Genomic DNA, 19,397 nt, shown 5'->3' with positions numbered 1-19,397 from the left:
TCCTGCTGTAATTGATGGATTGCTTGAGTTTATTTATTTGCCACCTTTCCACAGTGAGCAGGACACAAAGTGGCTTACCACAAACATTCACTTATCAAAATACTTTCAGCTGAGGGAGAGAAGTCAGGTTATAAAATATATCAATAAATTCAAATAGGACAGATATTAACAATTCAGAAAATTCAGCTCCCAGCCAACTGGCTGCTGCGGTAGGAGGTCGGCCGGGCTAAGTAGATGAGGGGCGGACCTGAGAGAAGCTTGCCACCCTCAGGTCTGCTTGCCACACCACGCTCCCCTGAGACCACTGCAGATTGGCTCATTTGAGGGGATGGGTTTGGCAGGAACCTGTAAGGCTCTGCAGCTGCTGAGGGGGACAATGGGGCAAGCAAAGATGGTGCGGTGCGCTGGGAAGGAGAAGAGGCAACGTGTCGGGCTGCAACCACTACTCACCGCAAAAGGCAGTAAGCAGCCAATATCAACAATTCAGCAAAAAATAAATTCAGTTTAGCAAAATGAATAATATAGACTTTAAATACAGAAGTACAGAGCAAAAATGAAGTTAACTACAAAGTTCCAACTCCAAGGAGCCTCAGCAGCCTGGTTTAAGTACAGCTCAAAGGGGATGGTTCATTTAACCAGCCTAGATGATTCATGGAAGGGGTGTTTCCCAATACCCCATCCCCTTCCTTTCAATGCCTAATAAGGAGAGGGACTGTGGGCAACATTAAGGGAGGGGGTGTTTCAAGGACAAGAGTTAAACTGTCAAGCTCCCTTGTTATTTTTGCAATTGTCAGGAGGCGTAATCTTATGTAATCTTGCTACATTTATAGTACTGAAATGTTGGGCGGAGGATGTGGGATTCCCTTGCCCAATGAAAGTTGCCTTCTTTCTCCAGGTGCAAGATTAAAGCAGGTGCCAGATTTAGCCGTGGCATCAGCAAAGGATGGAGAAGGAACCGCTGGCTGCTTTTGCATACAAGTTTAATCCCCAGCATTTCTAGGTGGGCTTGAGAAAGACCCCTGCCTGAACCCCTGCTGAGCCGCTACCAGTCAATATGGATAGCACTAAGCTAGATGGATCAGTGCACTGACTTGGTACAATACAGACCAGTGGTTTCAGTGTAGAGCATCTTCCTATGTTCCTATAAAAGGCATTTGGAAACTGTTTTATGCCATGTCAGATTATTCACCCATCTAGCCCAGTATTGTTTACTCTGACTGGCACTAGTTATTGGGGACCTAAGGCAAACCTCCTCATCAGCTCCTTGATTGCGAGTCATTTTGGGATGATCTTTGGTTTTCAAAGAACACATAGAAATTACTTAAATTTAAATTACTTGTTCTAGATATTTGGGGGGCATTCTCAGGGAGGTGGATAGGAGCAAAAATAACGTTAGGGTAAGGGAAGCAAAAATTAGGGAGATAAGAGATAGATAAGGTAAAGGTAAAGGGACCACTAACCATTAGGTCCAGTTGTGGCTGACTCTGGGGTTGCGGCGCTCATCTCGCTTTATTGGCCGAGGGAGCCAGTGTACAGCTTCCGGGTCATGTGGCCAGCATGACTAAGCCACTTCTGGTGAACCAGAGCAGCGCACTGAAATGCCATTTACCTTCCTGCTGGAGTTGTACCTATTTATCTACTTGCACTTTGACATGCTTTCAAATTGCTAGGTTGGCAGGAGCAGGGACCGAGCAACGGGAGCTCACTCCGTCGCGGGGATTCGAACCGCCAACCTTCTGATCAGCAAGTCCTAGTCTCTGTGGTTTAACCCACAGTGCCACCCGCATCCCTAAGAGATAGATAAATTGCGGCAAACTCCAAGCACTTTTTCCTCTGGCCTTGCCCACTGTCAACATGTGACCCATGGAAGATCTCCCTTGAGAGAATGTGACCTGGACAGAATAAAATTCCACCACCCCTTCCTTACTTCGTTGTTTTTAAAATTGCAACTAGATGCTGCAGTTAAATAAATTTGAGCATTTGAAAGCAGTATACAAGTGTTAAGTATTTTTTATATTCAGAATCAGTTCCTTAAGATTTCACATTGACTTGAGCCAAAGACTTGGCTGATCAAGCAGCTTTTAGGATGAAAACAAGTGCCCAGTTAGTATGGTACATCTCCTCTCCATTCAGCTTTGCAAAGCCTCCCTTGGCTTTCAAGGGGGGTAGTTCTCTAAGTGAAACATACAGCGCTTTGTTACCAAGTGTAACAGTAAAATGAAAATGATTGCAAATAACCCAAATTTATGGTGTTCCCATCGCCTTCCTCCCCTTCTTTCTTCATGTGAATATTTAAATCCAGCGCCAGCTAAAGTGAAATTTATTGCAGTCTAGCCGCTATAAAATACTATGAGGGAATAAAATCAATCTTGACCCAAATCTTAGCATGCAAAACACACACGCACACGCATACACACCATAAAATATACTGTGCCTCTGCTAATTCAGTGCTCTCGGCTCCTGTGAGCCAGTGGAACAAAGAGCTTTTTTTATAAAGGTGTTTTATAGATGTCTACAAATTGTTGTTTTCATGAGGTCAAGGTATATTGTTGCTTCAAGTCGGGAAGTGTGTCAAGCTCCCACACTGCTGATATATATCTGACCTTGGAAAACAAAGTTTTCTTCATATTTTTAACTGTTTCCCATGGATTTCTGGATCTTCTTTGTCACATCAGAGGCCTTAGAGGAGAGCTAGTCAGATCTACAAAAACAAAACAACAACCAACAGCTAGAAATCCAAGAGCTATTGGGGGGGGGCAGGTGTGCAACATATACAATTTAAATTAAAGAACAGGGTGCCCCTGAGTAGGGATGGGGGGTAAAACCTATCAGTTTGCATTTTAAGGTGAACTTGCCAGATTTGCATTTTCTGAAAAAAGATGTGAAGCAAAATGCATTTATCTTTCAAAATCTACATGGCTCTGCATTTTACAATGCAGTTCTCCAACCAAGTAATGTGCCCAAAAAATCATATATTACATATATCAAGTGAAAGTGGCATGCAAACATGCATTGTGTTAGGGGAAATACATTGCAAAAATATATGTATTGCAAAAATGCATTGCAAAGACACATACATAGGCAAAATTGCATATAAATATGAATATTATGAGAAATTCACATAAAATACAGATGAATTTCATGAGTGCATTAAATAAATTGCAAACTCCTGTGGAAACATGTGAGATACAAGCCTACATTTTAGTACATTCTCAAACTTCATTGTCATATGATGGACCCCTAAGTGTACTAGATATCCCAGACGATGTGTAGAAAACAGGGTGATGAGAACCTTGGGTCTCATCCCTAGAAACAATACACCATACATAAAACATTTTCCTCATCACTCAAAAAAGATGACAACTAACTTTGACACGAGGAAGAATGATTCCACTTAAGAACTTAAGATTCCACTGGAGAAAAGAGTAATAGTTTATGGGTTCGGGGGGGGGGCGGAGCGGGGAAGCTGCCATCCTTATATTATGCTGGAATCTCATTAGACATTTTTAATAAACACCACTTATGCATAAAATAAAATAATAACTTAATTTACAACCATGTTCTGATTCTAACAACCACTGGAAACAGCCAGCCCAAATTCCTGACCCCAAACTGAACCCAGACAGAATCATTGTACGATTCCATCAATTTAAAATATTGTCATAGCAGGACCCAACTTGTGCCAGTAATTAAGAAATACTACATGGTGCTGATAGAATGCCATTCCAGCCCTGTGTGTGATTTATAAAAATCATTCTTTTGAGTGCATTCCAGTGCACTGAAGCTTGATACTAAAAGCTCTTTTACCAATTATTATTCTGTTTGGGGAACATTAAAACATAATCTACCATGAATTCATAATCCATAGTTTCTCTCTTTAATAATACAGACAGTAATGAGATAGTTGAGTTGAAGTGTATGGGTGGTGGGGAGGAGATGTAAACTAAGCGAGTACCTTTGTTTTCTGCCTATAGAAAATAAATTGCTCTAAAACACTTCTTTTCCCCACCTTATTCAGAAATGTGTGTATTGCAGGGCAAACTGCAATCACTTTTTTATAGCAACAATAATTTAAGAACATAGTGTTACACACTGCTCCAATTTCCAAGCAGTGTGAGATTTCAGGGGTTCCAGGCATTTATCCAGGGTTCACGTTTCCTCTTGGAAATGAGACACAGTGGAGACTATGTCCTTAGGATACAGTCAGACCTCGGTTGTTGAACGCAATCCGTTCCGGAAGACTGTTTGACAACTGAGGCGTAACTTCCAATTGGTTGCAACAGCTTCTTGCACTCAAATGGAAGCCATGTCGGATGTTGAGGTTCCAAAAAATGTTCAAAACCCGGGTTTTTGGCTTTCGGGAGCCAAAACGTTCAAAAAGGAAGCTGTTCGAGAACCAAGGATTGACTGTATATGGTTTATTTACACATACATACAACCTGAGCCTGTGATAAGGGGGTTCACTGCATTAATGCCCGCAAAGCATCTTGTTTCTCTCAATACATGACCAATTTAAATCTAGTCATTTAATTGGGTTTACTCAAAGTAGAACTTCGATGGCTACAACCAGTTACCTATTAGGCGGTACTCAAATATGTTTTATTCAGAGGAGATCTATTGAAATCCATGGATCTAACTTAGTCATGTTCATTAATGTAAACACTTAATGAAAATTGCCTATTTTTGTAATTATTTAAGGTTTTAATGGGTTGTAGTATGCATTATGGTATTTTATTGTTGCACTGTAATTGTCAACCACCTTGGGATCTTAACTGATGAAGGCTAGGTTGGGGGGGCATGAATAAATGTGATGCCCTTGAGATGTAGTTGGACTACAATTCCCATCAGCCCCAGCTATGATGATCAATAGTCAGGGGTCATTTTTAGTCCATCAGTAGCTATGGTTAGTTGGCCCTGCCTGACATTGACTTAGACTTCACTTACAGTCCGTCCGTTCCCCACCTGCCCTACAGGTCCCAATGGGCACCAGCCTCCTATGGCAGCACTTACTGAAATATGCACCAATAGGACCCCTAATACCATGGTGGCCTGTTTTTTGGGGTGGGAAACTGCAGGTATTTGCCCCAAACTTGTAAGCTTCCCAAAGGCATTTGACTAGCAAAGCTGGACATGGAGGCAATTCCAAACATATAAATCCAACTGGGATTTTCAATGATCACCGGCCACCACTGCTGTATTTGTAGGTGTGTTTTAATTCCATGAGATTTTTCCTGTTTGTTCTCCTCTTGCCCAATGCAAAATAGGTCCTCATACTGTATGGAGGTGAAGCCAAGCTTGTGATGCACAGAAACCTCTCCCCCCTACCCTAACCCCAATCATATATTTTCAGAAATTTCTTTAGAACATCTCTCTTAACACTCTTATTTTACTAATAACATGCTTAGGGTGAACAGAAGTGATTTATGGCACAATAAACAGTAATACACAGTGTACAGGGTAAGCCAGGGTTAGTACTTGAATGCTAAGCAATACCATACTTCAGCTTTTCTGTACATGCTGTTGCATTTATATTACATTATTCCCATTGTGGTTGCTGTAGTGACTATTTATAGATCTTGTTCTCCGACAGTTTCTTATGCTACTTCAAAGTACAAGTAAATTAAATAAACCACAGTGCAGCTATTGTGATAGGTAAGAAAAGGGGGGTATTTATTTGAATATTAAGCATAGATAAGGATTCTCGGGAGGCTGCTGCTTTGTAACATGCTCACAAAACTTAATATTCAAGGTTTTACCACACAGGGCTCTTTTTAGAAGATTACTTGTGGAAATATCCCCCCACCTTTGTTTCTGCCTTGCGAAAAAAAGAGTCTCTGGAATCTTGTCGAATATATACTTCAGACTTGGAAATTACTTTATTATGTTTCAAAGCCCTAATTAAGCTGTGATGAGTGACCCACTTTCACCACCAGTGAGCCCCATAACATTTGTAAATTGAAGAGTATTAAAAACGACTCTCTAAGCAACCCGAGATTGCATGAAAACCAACACTTATACCCTGTGAAATTATTCCACCCACCCACTGAGATGTGTGGGATACAAGCTCTTCTCCTCACTTCAGAGTTGATTTAGCTAAATAAGGGTTTAAAGACAGGTTAAAACCTGGCCTCTGGTTTATTGGTGTGCCTGATAACAATAAAGTTGTAGTTAGCACATAGAGTACTTGAGTTGGTAGAACTGTTACTGGACTAGGAATGCTTATGGAATTCCTTCTTTGTTAATTCTGCTTAAAAACAAAAACACAATCCTTCCTGGAATAATGTATATATCAGAATAGGACCATCTGCTTGTAAGGCAGGTGTCCTACCGGTTTAGTATGGCTATTCCCTGAGGCAGTGGTGGGTGGAGATCCATGTACAGTGGTACCTCAGGTTAAGAACTTAATTCATTCTGGAGGTCCGTTCTTAACCTGAAACTGTTCTTTACCTGAGGTACCACTTTAGCTAATGGGTTTCTCTGCTACTGCTGCGCCACCACTGCCGCACGATTTGTGTTCTCATCCTGAAGCAATGTTCTTAACCTGAGGTACTATTTCTGGGTTAGCGGAGTCTGTAGCCTGAAGCATCTGTAACCTGAAGCGTCTGTAACCCAAGGCACTGCTGTATACCACTTGAGTGCCTTTGGGGAAAGGTGGGCTATAGGTGTGGTAATAACTTAAAATAAATGAAAAAGTGTGTGTTTTGGGATAAGAATATCTATAGGGATACATATTTGGGGGGAAATGCATTTTTTATATGTGTGTTTATGAGAAACTTTGTTCATTATGTAATATTTTTTATGCCTAAAAAAGCTTCATACGTTATGTTTTTTGCAAAAACATAATGGAATGGATCAAATAAATGTGAAACTGACACAGACTGGAAATAGGCAGGGCCCAATATATATTTTTGTACTAAGGTGGAACCCTGAGACTGGTCTTCCTGTCACTGCTGTACCAGTTCAGACTGCAGGTGGGAGATCAAATATTCCTACTCTTTCTGTCTCTGCGGATGCTTAGGGAAAAGAGGCCTAGCCTTTCCCCTGAACTGCTAGTTTACTATGTGTATACGAAGAGTCTGGTGCTTGATCTGGCCAAAGACCCACCTAGCCCAGCATCCTGACCTCACAGTGGTCAACCGGATACCCCAGTATTGGAAGCCAGAGCACAGCAACACTCTCCACATCTGTGGTTTCCAGCGACTGATATTCAGAAACATACTGCCTCTGACCATGGAGGAATCATAACTAGTAGACCTAATCTTCATGAATTTGTCTAATGCTCTTTCACAGCCATCAAAGTTGGTGGGCACCACTGCATCAGATGCAGTTTTTATCCAGCACCTCAGCTGCAATGAGTATTAGCTAGAGATGCTCGAGGAATTAATTCTGTCTTTGCTAATTTATATACAGAGCAGCCGAAGAAAATAAGAAAAGCCCTGCTCCTAGATCAGGCCAAAGGCCCATCTAGTCCAGCATCTTGTTCTCACAGTGGCCAAACAGATGCCTATGGGAAGCCCAAATACAATGCATGAGTGCAACAGAGCTCTTGAACCACACACATCAGAGATCACATCACCATGTGGAGGGTAACACATTGTCTACCCCTGACACAGCCCCTTGCCTTAAGGATGTAAGTTGCCACTTAGTCCATTCTTTTATTGTTGTTCTTTATTGTTTGCTTTGCCTAGTTTGCAACTCACCCTGAATTCCAATTTCGTTAGCAAATACTCCTGGCTTTTCAGTTGCCTGCAGAACACCTCTTTTGCACCCTCACTGTGCAATATTGGCTGCTTTCTGTTAGATACGTCACTTGCTGTGATCATCACATGGTATCTCCCTTTTTAATTTGTTTCTTAATCTGATACATCAACATTGTGTTGGAGTTGCAACCACGAGCCTTGTATCTCATGCCAAAAGATCAATCAAGGGCAGCAACTTGCACTAGTAGGCCATGTTCCATTTGTAATGTGTCATATTTGAACAAGCTGGCACACAGCAGCTCAACAATTGTAAAACAGTCTCAGAGGATGGCCATCATTTTAAAAGCTTGTTGCTGAAGTCCTTCAAGGGTTCTCCTGGCAAATAAACCCTTGACCTTCCTATTAAATGATGAGCATCATTTTCAAAGCCCTCCCCAATGTCTGTGATCTGGAAGAACTGACCCTCACTAAACAACCTAGGTTGACATGTGATTTTGAAGGGAAGAGGGGGAGAAAGAGAGCGGGGAGAATCCAGCACATTTTGCTCAACCTCGACATGACAAAGGTCATTTAGGGTTAAGAAGTGAAAGTACTTCAAAATTGCTGGGCATGCTCAAAGTTCATCTCTCAAGTCTCCCAGCCATAAATTAAATATGTTATGGCTTTCAGTGTCATTGGTTTATCTGGACGGGTTTACATATTACAGATACATTATTTATATTTTCCACTAAGTGCTCAGGGGTTGCCAAGGTTTCTTTTAAGTTGCACATTTAGCAAATGAAACAACAACAAAAAGTGAGAGAGAGGGAGCAGGTTTGGTGCTGGTTGAGTGCTTTGAAATTACTTCTTGATTTTTACACCAACCAAGCATTTTGTGAAACGGCTGAAAGTTTTTGTTCATATTTGGTACCATATTTTATTTACCCTAAATAAGACGCTAAACACATCTCCTAATGCTTAGCTTTTATTGTTATCCAGATTACAAAGCAAGATGTCAACTGAGCCATCAAGAAACCTTCTCTAGCTTTCCACTAGGGCCACAAGCCAAAGATTCTGTTCTTCGCCTTTGTTTCAAACCAACTCCTTTGTGTTAAAGAACACATCATATATCCTGGAATCATAGATGTCTGAAATAATTTAATACAACAATTTTAAAAATTACAAAAAATAAAAGATAAAGCACTCTTCTTATCTCTTATCCTTCTCACTCTCCCTTTCTGCCTATTGCCCTTTGCAGCTCAAAGCTCCCATTCACTTTGCCCAGGACCTGCTTCAGCTGTGCCAATTTCTGCTGCTGACCCTTTCGCCTTGGGTCCTCCCCACTCCTTTTCCAGTGTCACACTTCTCTTCTCTTTCTGTTCTACCCAGCTCCTTAATTATGAGGACTGTTACACAGGCAGCACAGCTATTGGTGCCATGTGCTGCAAATTCTTGCCATACGTATCTGAATATGTATTCGTAGGCAAATTTTCTAAACATACTTTCTAATACCAATTTCTAAATGTATTGTCTCTCAAGCTCTAAAAGTAATTTATCATGACATACACATTTTTATATGTCTTTCATTGTCTTTCAAAATTTAGTGTAGTGAAGGAGGAGGAGAACTGTGTTTCATCAGCACATTACGTTTTGGAGTTGTAGATCAGGTCAGATCACATTCGAATCCACAGAGATCAAATTAATCCATGATTCTTAGCAGTAGCAATCTGTGGGGCAGAGCAGGATGCAGTCTCCTGGTTCCCCTGGCTCACCCAAGCAGATGTCACCACTGGTAACTGCCCTTGCAGTGTTTTAACGATCCAATCATGTTGGCTCTCCCATCTAAATGGTACCCATGTGCTCAGGCTCTGCTCACATGGTTGGGACATCTAAACATTGTTCTAGCCAGTGGTATTTTCCCCCAGAAAAAGAGGTACCAGAAGTCACCATGAACGCCTCCCTCGTTCTCTTATAATGGCAATGGTGCCCACCTGAAAGGTGCTAGAACTGACTGGGGGGAAAAAGCCCTGGTCCTAGCAGCTCTAGAGTGTCAGGCCTGAGGAATTCTCTCCCTCCCCTTCCGATGGTTTCAAGGAGCCGGGAGGAAACAAGAAAGCTTTTACTTATGATTTATTCAGTCACTGTGGTAACAGACAAAGAACTTCAGTCTTTCCTCCATGATGGAGTTACTTACTCTGGTGGCTCCTTCTTCCACCTTCCCCAACAGCACAAGCCACTACGGAAACTTCCCACTGACAAATGTCTCTGCGTACACTGTTCTTGTACCCTCAACGACTGTCACATCCTAGGGGAAGGAGGATCCTCTATGCTGTCTGTTGAAGTGTTTGCTGGCTGCTCTAACCCCTCCCTTATTTCTCCTATCTCTGCATAGCTTGGCTGCTCACCTGTTTCCCTCATAGCTTGGCTGTAATTCAGTAATGTCTCTCTGCTCCCTGTCAGCTACAGGAGAAGGGGTGGAACATCCCCACCATTCCTCTGCCTCTCCATTCCAGTCCCTGACATAGAGTAGGGATGGAGCAGTGGGACAGGAATTAAATTCAGTTCACATTTAAGGTAGAACCAGTACACTTTCCAAAACAATATGTGAACCAAAACACAGCCAGCCTTAAAAAAAAATGATATACTTCTCTGAAATTTGTAATGTATTTGTCTAGCCACATATGGGTATAAAATGCTTGTATTCAAGTTTAGTGTCATAAAAAAGGTGTATTTTTCCAACAATAACAAAAAAACCCACAAAACACACACACAAAAATGCATTAAGGGAAATTTATTTGAAAAAAATGTTAGGCAAAACAGCATTGGAAAAAATGTGTGCCTTAGTCAAAATATACAGTTTAAGATAAATTAATCCCAAAATGAGTTTCCATAAGGACTTTTTAGATAGATAAAATTGCAAACTGACGTGAAAATGTTTAGAACCGAAATAAATCTAAATTAACTGATTTGCCCATTACTTCTCAGGAGTTGGTAATGGGAAAGTGTGCCAGGGAAATGTTTACTAGACCCCTGACACTCACTAAAGTCCCTGATATGAAATACACATGCCGACCACTATTCAGGGTTTGCTTTACTGCCTGTAGAATAAGAGAAGAAAACAGTCCATGAGGAAATGGACTTTTCATACCCACGTGGGATCTCCTCACTTCACAGCAGGTGGTCTGAAGGCACATGAGGCCACCACCTTGCTGAAGCTAAGCAGGTTTACAACTGGGAGACCATCCGGGGACCCACAAATATGCTGCCTTGGATGAAATATCAATGTATGGAATTTTGATGAAGTGGTGGAATTCTGGGCCATAGAATTTCAACAGGAGGGAGCTGTATCACATTTTGAGTGTTATCACTCCCCCCATGTAGTAAGTTCCTGTGTGGGAAACACACTTTCTGATGTTTTTCCAGCACAAGTCAGGGGTGAATCACCTCCAGCCATTTTCCCCAAATCACACCTACCTGCCCCATACCTGAAATCATGTGTAGAATCTGGCATGTGGCAGGTACAGATGTGGCTGCCAATGCACAATCAAGAACCTTAAAATTTGAAAGCCCTTGGGCCTGGTTCAGAAGCTCCAGCCGGTGCAGAATGTGGTGGCCAGAGAAACAGGGGCACCTGGCCACTGTGGTGCCACTGTTAAAACATTTGCACTGATTGTTCATCTGCTACCAAGCCGGGTCCAAGGTCATTGTATTAATTTTCAAAGTTCTTAGGTCAAACACCTTAGGTTCAGTGAACCCCAGAGACTGTCTGCTCAACCACTCAGATCATCTGCAGAATCATTGTAGGCCCTTCCTTGGGTTGGCAAGGCTCATTTGGCAAGAAGAAGAAACTGAGCTTTCAGTATCATCAGTTCTGTCCTGCGGAGTACTCTTGCTAATACAGATTCAGCAGTCACTTTCAGTTTTGACTTTTAAACACATACTGAAAACTTTTCTATTCTGTCAAGCTTATGCAAGCAATTAAGAATATAACTCTCCATAATGTTGCTGTTGTTGTTAAGTCATTTAGTCGTGTCCGACTCTTTGTGACCCCATGGACCAGAGCACGCCAGGCACTCCAGTCTTCCACTGCCTCCTGCAGTTTGGTCAAACTCATGCTGGTAGCTTCGAGAACACTATCCAGCCATCTCGTCCTCTGTCGTCCACTTCTCCTTGTGCCCTCCATCTTTCCCAACATCAGGGTTTTTTCCAGGGAGTCTTCTCTTCTCATGAGGTGGCCAAAGTATTGGAGCCTCAGCTTCAGGATCTGTCCTTCCAGTGAGCACTCAGGGCTGATATCCTTAAGAATGGATAGGTTTGATCTTCTTGCAGTCCATGGGACTCTCAATAGTCTCCTCCAGCAGTATAATAGTTAGTTGATAGCTAGCTGATTTCTGATTTCAACTTTCCGAATTTGGATTGGGTGTGCGATAGAATTCTTGTATATATTTTTTATTTAACCTATGTCTACTGTGAACGGATCTGTAGTATGTGCCAAGGCTGTGCATTCAGCTCACATGATGTCTTCACCATACCATGAAAAAAATGCTGCGCCCTAGATCACACCCAACACTTCCCTCTATGGCTGCCCATTGCAGGGAATTTTGTGGGGTGTAAGTTGACCTTCAGGGAAAAAAAAATGTTTGCCGTGACTGACCTTCCCATCAGAGAGCTTTGAGGAACTCTGAATGGTCCCCAGAACACTTTTCAAAACCACCAGCCATAAACAAACCCTCAGTATCAAAATCAGTGGGTAAAAATTGTTATCAAGAACCTTGAGCATTTGTTTCCTAGTGAGCTTCAGTAGGTATTTTTTTAATAAACACAAACACACATTTCTGGGGCCCAGATCATCTTTTTGTTGCTGTTTTTAAAGTGAGATATTCTTGTTTATTGTGTAGAGAGATGGTCTGTGGGAGCTGCAAGGGATGACAGATAATCCATAACTTTCCCTTCTCTCCATCACCTCACACACCCTTCATTTGAACTGGGGCATTTTTGATATCCTACCATCTCCCTTGGAATGCATGTCTCATTCCTCTGTTGCCTCTTTTGTAAATGCTTCAGATCTACACCTACAGCTCTGGACGTTTAGAAAGTTTGAAGGTTGACTTTCCTCTTAGAGATGGTGTTTAAAATACCCTGACTTAAAAAAAAAAAGAGTTGTTACCCATTGCCCTTGTTAATGATTTTATTTGATACTATTAAAGCATAGTTGCAATTCAGGTTGTTGTTGTTTTAATTAAAAAATAAAATAAAATCAATGAGATATATCTGTACAGTAGGGTTGGGGAACCTCAAGCCCAGGGCCCAAACACATCCCTTTGGGATTCTCAGTTGGCTTATCAGACTTATCCCAGGCCACAATCTTCACCAGGCCCTGCTTGCACCTTCCCCAGGTAATTTTGCCTAGCTGAAATATGTCCTTGAGCTGTGTTAATGCCCTTTGCTAGCAGGGACAGATTTAGGGCAGTGTGACTAGCTCTGCCACACTGGACGCTGAGCCTAGGGGGCGCTGTAGGGCATCACAACTATGTCATAGCGAATAGAGCAAAATGGAAGGCGAAAGGTAGCAGGCACCAAATTTTGGCCTTGCACAGGGTACCACTGAAATTTGAAAGACCAAAGCCTGCCCCTGTTGCTAGGCTAGCAGTTCAAAAGCACGTCAAAGTGCAAGTAGGTAAATAGGTACCGCTCCAGTGGGAAGGTAAACCGTGTTTCCGTATGCTGCACTGGTTTCACCAGAAGCAGCATAGTCATGCTGGCCACATGACCCAGAAAAACTGTCTGTGGACAAACGCCGGCTCCCTCAGCTGTAAAGCGAGATGAGCGCCACAAACCCAGAGTCGTTCGCGACTGGACTTAACTGTCAGGGGTCCTTTACCTTTTTTTAATGTAGCGTCCTGTAGAGAGGTAAGAGTCATCTGTGCTGCAGCACCCACTGTTGCCTTTGACTCTACTCACCAATGATATGCAGGTCTTTGGAAGGTTGCCAATGAGGCAGTGTGGTGCTGGGGCTGAAAAAATGGTTACAAGGCCCTTTGATAGATGTGGCAGTGGATGTGCCTCTGTAACAGACTGGATGTGAGCCAATAAATGAAAGCTTAGTCCAGACAAGATTGAGTCACTGATATTGGGTGGTTCCCTAGACCAGATGAATGGAATGTGACCTCTTCTGAATTGGGTTAGATTCCCTCTGATAGAGCAGCTTGGGTGCACTTCTAGAATGACTCATTGTTGCTGTTTGAGGCTCACACTGTCTTGGTGGCATAGTTTCGTCTATCAGCTACAGCTGGTGCACCATCTGGACAGGGATAGCCTAACTTCTGTTGTCTACACTCAGGTGACCTACATGGGGCTGCCTTTGAAGAAATTGCAGCTGGTGCTAGATTTAGTGGCCAGATTGTTCACTAGGCAGAATGGTCTGACCATATAGCATCAGTTCTGACAGTATTGTTCTGGCTACCAATGTTTCTGGGCTCAATTCCAAGTGCTGATTTTGACCTATAAAGACTTGTACAGCTCAGGACACCATATCACATGAACTGACATGGGCCCCCGATTGTCATTTGAGGCCCTTCTCTCTCCATGGAAAGACACGATAATGGGTCTTTTCAGTGGTGGCTCCCTGCTTCTGGAATGTTCTCCCCAGGAAGGTTTCCCTGGTACCATCTTTATTTACATTTAGGCACCAGGCAAAAGCTTTCCTTGTTACCTGGGCTTGTGGCTCTTACATTGAAGGGTTTCAAAAATTTGTGGTCTCTTTTAACGGGGTGGGATTTGTAATACCCGTATTTTATGTGTCTGGATGTGCTTCTTAGATATTTATTGGTTTTGTTTGTATCATTGATGTGACACTAATATTAGTATCACTAACCCTAACATCAGTATAGTATATTTTTCGGAAGTTACACTGGGTCACTTTTGTGAGGAAAACAAAATATAAATATGATAAATACTAATTGATAGTGCTGATGTGTTTACAGGGGGCCATGTCCAAAGTGAGTTTGAAGGGCTTAAAATAATTGTTTTGTTTTGTTTGAAACATTTCTACTGTGCCTTACAATATTTAAAACATCCAAGGTAGCTTACAAATGGAACCTAAAGCAACTATAGCTTTGTAGAAGACATGAGCCAAAGATTTCAGATCCAGTCACAGCTCCTCAGTCTAAAAGGATCAGGTTAGAGGTTTGTCTTATGCAAGTCTATGCATATCTACTCAGCAGCGGTCACTGGAACCCATTGGGGCTGGTGGGGCAGAAGACAGGGAGACCAGCCAGTAGGTGGAGACAAAGCCCATGACAGGTAGAGCCAATTCATTCTAGGCTAGCCCTAAGCCTCCCCACTGTTGGGCTTCTTTTCCCCCTTTCTTATCCTGCTCTTCCTCTCAAAGGAGCCCAGGGTAGTAAACAGCAAGTGATAAAACAATAAAAGCATCTTTAAATTAAAAATAAATAAATAAATGCAGATGCAGATGCAGACTGAGAAAAGATCTCAACTAAAAAGGCTTGTTGTTGCTGAGTTCTACAAGGAGGTACACTGAGATTGAAAAGGAGGAAGCTGTCAGGCTGTGCCTCACCCTCTGAACTGGTTGGGAACTGAAGGATTTTACAGGAGAGGAACCCAAACTGAAATCAATGGAAAACATAGGGAACCAAGTTATGGATTGGTTGCAATATTATTAGTTATATGACATTTTTAAAATTAGATAGAAAGAATGGATTTCTGGACCAAAGCAGAAAGAATGGATTTCTGGACCAAAGCTCACAATTTGAAAAAGAGCTATTACAAAATAAGGATAAATTTGTCTAAAATGTATAATTTTTTATTAGAATGGGAAACAAAAGACGAGCTAGTTTAAGTTTCAGTGACACGGGGAAGAATGGCAGATGCAACTGATGGACTATATGGAATTGGCAGAGATGACTGGCAGAATCCGAGACCTGGGAGAAGAATTGGTGGAGGAGGATTGGAAGAAATTTAAGGACTATTTACAAAAATACTGTAAACTATATGAATGTTAAGAAAGATGTAAGATCTGCAATAAGATGGTTCCAACAAATTAGTAACAAAGAATATAAATTTAAATGTGACTGAAAGAAAAGATAAATTTTGGATGAACAATATGCTAGAATTAGGCTTTTTTTTTTTTTAAAAAAAGAGTGATTTAAATTCTAAGATTTGAGATTCAATATTGGATAATTATATGATATAAACTGAACTAAGTGAATAATTTGCTAGAAAAATCTATGTGTTTAGAAAGCAGGAACAAGAGATGTGAGGAAGTCCAAAGATGTGAATGAAACGTGGTTAATGAGTAAGATCATGTTGTTATGTATGTTGATTTTTGTTTTATAAAATTAATAAATATTATTATATATATATAAAATAAGTTTCAGTGACATGGGCTATAGTTGTATGTGAATGTGATGGGATAATGAGCTGCTTGTGCGTAAAAGCTTGATCCCTCTGGGGTTTGGCTGGTCATCCAAACTGAGGCACTAACGGAGCCCCCAAAGCTGGTAGCATCTGACAGTGGGCGTCTACGGAATTTACGCCAACATAAAAGCTGTTTGACGGACATGCGCCTTCGTGACTCTCTGCGTGACAGTTTCCGGCGAAGGGTGGGAGTTCCCAACGGGGGTCCCGTTACCTCTCCACTACTCTCACTGGAAGCATCCCAGAGCCTCCCCTCCGCTGTGACTCCTGCACTCCCCCTGCTGGTTCCCTCTTCTGCTGCAGATTCTCTCCTATTCTCCTGGAGCCTGTCCACCACCTGCCTCTCCGATGGCAGTTCCCTGACAGTGAAGACCCCCAAAATCACCCCCAAATGAAGACACAATAGACACAGATTTTAGTTTAAGGTTTTTGACATTAAATTTTGGCCACAACTTTATTGATTGCAGCATGTGAGTGGTTGCTTAGGCACTGGTTCCAGACTACCTGAACCTGCACAGTGGCAGGAACAGGACTGACACTGGGCACCACCATATGTCAGTAAGGGAATGGGGAGCAAGAACTCTTTCAATCTCACAGCTCACCCCAGATGCTCCCAGGGGCTCTGGCATGGCCCTAGCCCCTTGACTGGGTTCGGACAAAAGCAAGGCAAGCCCCTGGATTCCTTTTACGGAATTCCCTAGCAGCAGCAATGGAGGGGCAGGCACAGCCAACCACATCCCCTCCCCAAAACATTGAACCAAATGCCTAACCGCCAACCTTACAAAGTTGTGACAATTTGCTACACGGTAGGCAAAAACCAAGTGGCACCAGCCAATCAGCCAAATGACAAAATTCCTACTGGGCCCCTGCTCCAAAACAGACGACCCATAGACAGGCATAAGAGCAACCCTAAATATAGGGAGAGGAGGGTGGAAGATCTGCTGCACATCACAAGAAAGTGAAACTCTCCAGCGACGTGCAGCAACTTAAGTAGCTCCTCAGCAGCCAATAGCCAACCCAACTGACCAAATTTCTGCCCCAGCAACAGAGGGGCAACCAATGGGGTGTTGCGGCCATCCAAACGGTCCCGCCGTACAAGAGGGAGGCAGTTTCTGGTGATCTCACCGCAACACGTGCCCTCCATGATGGAGGACCCGACATATAGGACACAATATAGATCTTAACCTCTGGGAGAAACTTCGGAAAAGTGACCTGAAATCCACTGCATGTTATTCAGTGAAAATTTGAAAATGATTCATAGATGGTACCTAACTCTGGGTAGGTTGGCTAAACAGAATAAGATATGTGTCTGAAGTGTAAAGAAGCTGAGGAACCTTTTTTCACATGTGGGTGGACATGTAAAAAGACAAAAGTATATTGGGAAATGATATATAATGAATGGGGGGGGGGTTAAAACTACTTTCCCCCAAAAAAACCAGAGTTCTTTTTGTTAGACAGAAATTCCTAGGTGTCAGAAAAAGGTTATGTATGCAACAACTGCGGCCCGTGGTTTTTTAGCCCCAAAATGGAAAGTGAGCAAGGTCCAAACTAAAGAGGATTGGCAACTTAATTTGACAGAATATGCAGAACTTGCAGATTTAACACATAAAACAAATTCCTTCCAGTAGCACCTTAAAGACCAACTAAGTCAGTTCTTGGTATGAGCTTTCGTGTGCATGCACACTTCTTCAGATACTTCAGCTGTGTATCTGAAGAAGTGTGCATGCACACGAAAGCTCATACCAAGAACTGACTTAGTTGGTCTTTAAGGTGCTACTGGAAGGAATTTGTTTTGTTTTGACTATGGCAGACCAACACGGCTACCTATCTGTAACATTAACACATAAAATAAGAGAGCAAAAAGAACATATGTTTAAAGAAGATTGGAAAACATTTATTGAATATATTGAAAATAACTGTATGCAGCTGAAAATGCTGGCAGCGCTAAGGTAAATTCAACAGGGTAAATATTTTTTGACGGGTGGAAAAGTGGAAAAATGATTTGAATGGTTATAGTAAAGTATGCAGGAATGTATGATATGTAAAATAAACCATGGAAGGAGAAGGGAAGTCACTGCATATATTAAAGTTTGTAAAATGTTTATTTTGAAATGTAAAATTGAAAACTTAACAGAAATTATTATTTTAAAAAATAGTTCTTATCACTGGATACAACAGAATCTGTTTTTGTCTCTGAATTACATTTGCCATGTGATCATCATGGGAAAAGGTACCATATTGATTACACTTCTAAAGCTAATGATGATCAGCAAGGTAGGTAATTGCAATAGTTCTGTGTGTTCAGTGCTAATCTTTATAAAATGTCAAGGAAGACATTCTGCGCTGCAAACTGGTTTGCTGGCTAGCTAGTTAGCTAGCTAAGGAGAGTGCTGAATAATAAGGAAATACTATTCCAAAGTTCTATGAAGCAACATTTAATAAAATTCAATTGGTCTGGGAGCCCAAACAGTTTTGGCTAAAACTTTGTGAAACCAGCCTATAGTAGAAGTCAACTGAAAGCAGAAAACAGTGAGTTCTCCGGAACAGCAGGAAGTTGATCTGAGAAAGGTCAGTGCTTAGTTGAAACTTTATATACTTGGAGCAAGATGCTTTTCAAATCCCAACTATGCAAATGCGAAAGCAAGCTATTAAATTGAGGGTGAGGAGCCTTAGAGTAGGGATGAATTATACACTGTCTTTGTTCAGTTTCCTCTGTAAAGTGACACTAGACTTTCTTTTTTCCTCTGGACTTTGTTTGTATTACAGGCAACCCGCAATTTGTGCAGGGGTTGCTTTCCTAGCCGCCACATGCATTGACAGAGCATGCATAAGCCCGGCCCACCCTGTTCTGCCCCCACCCCCATTCTTCCCTCTTCCGGGTCCAAACTACCCATGCATTAATTGTCACACACCAATTGAAGATGCGCAAAATGGTCGCTGCCCGACTTTAAGTGACTTTGCTAACATAGCTATCAGAAACGTGGTGACTGGGAATCAATCATTTATTGTACAGTCACAGACTTGTTAAAACAAAGCATACACAGATAATAAAAACCTAAGCATTCAAACATACACTTCTTTAAAATACAATGCAATACTAAGGATAAAACACTCACAAATTCACAATACAAAAGATGAAACATGAAATACGGATTGCTAAATACATTCTCATTCTAATTGCAATCATATTATGAGACCTTTGAGCAAAGAAGAGAAACTTGGCCACTAAGTCTGTTGTTACTTTGTTTTCTCTCATCAGGCAATAAATATTCCAGGTACCAT

At 41.8% G+C, this 19,397-nt stretch overlaps 1 protein-coding gene across 30 annotated transcripts in view; it reads left to right on the top strand.

Moving 5' to 3' along the window:
* RBFOX1 (RNA binding fox-1 homolog 1) overlaps positions 1-19,397 on the top strand; it is a 1,493,407-nt gene that overhangs the window by 981,071 nt on the left and 492,939 nt on the right. The window lies entirely within an intron of this gene.

Source organism: Podarcis erhardii (assembly GCF_964252035.2).
Source record: "Podarcis erhardii genome assembly, chromosome: 14".
Classification (NCBI taxonomy): domain Eukaryota; kingdom Metazoa; phylum Chordata; class Lepidosauria; order Squamata; family Lacertidae; genus Podarcis; species Podarcis erhardii.
The sequence above is the reverse complement of the archived record's forward strand: the minus strand, read 5'-3'. Positions and strand labels throughout refer to the sequence as shown.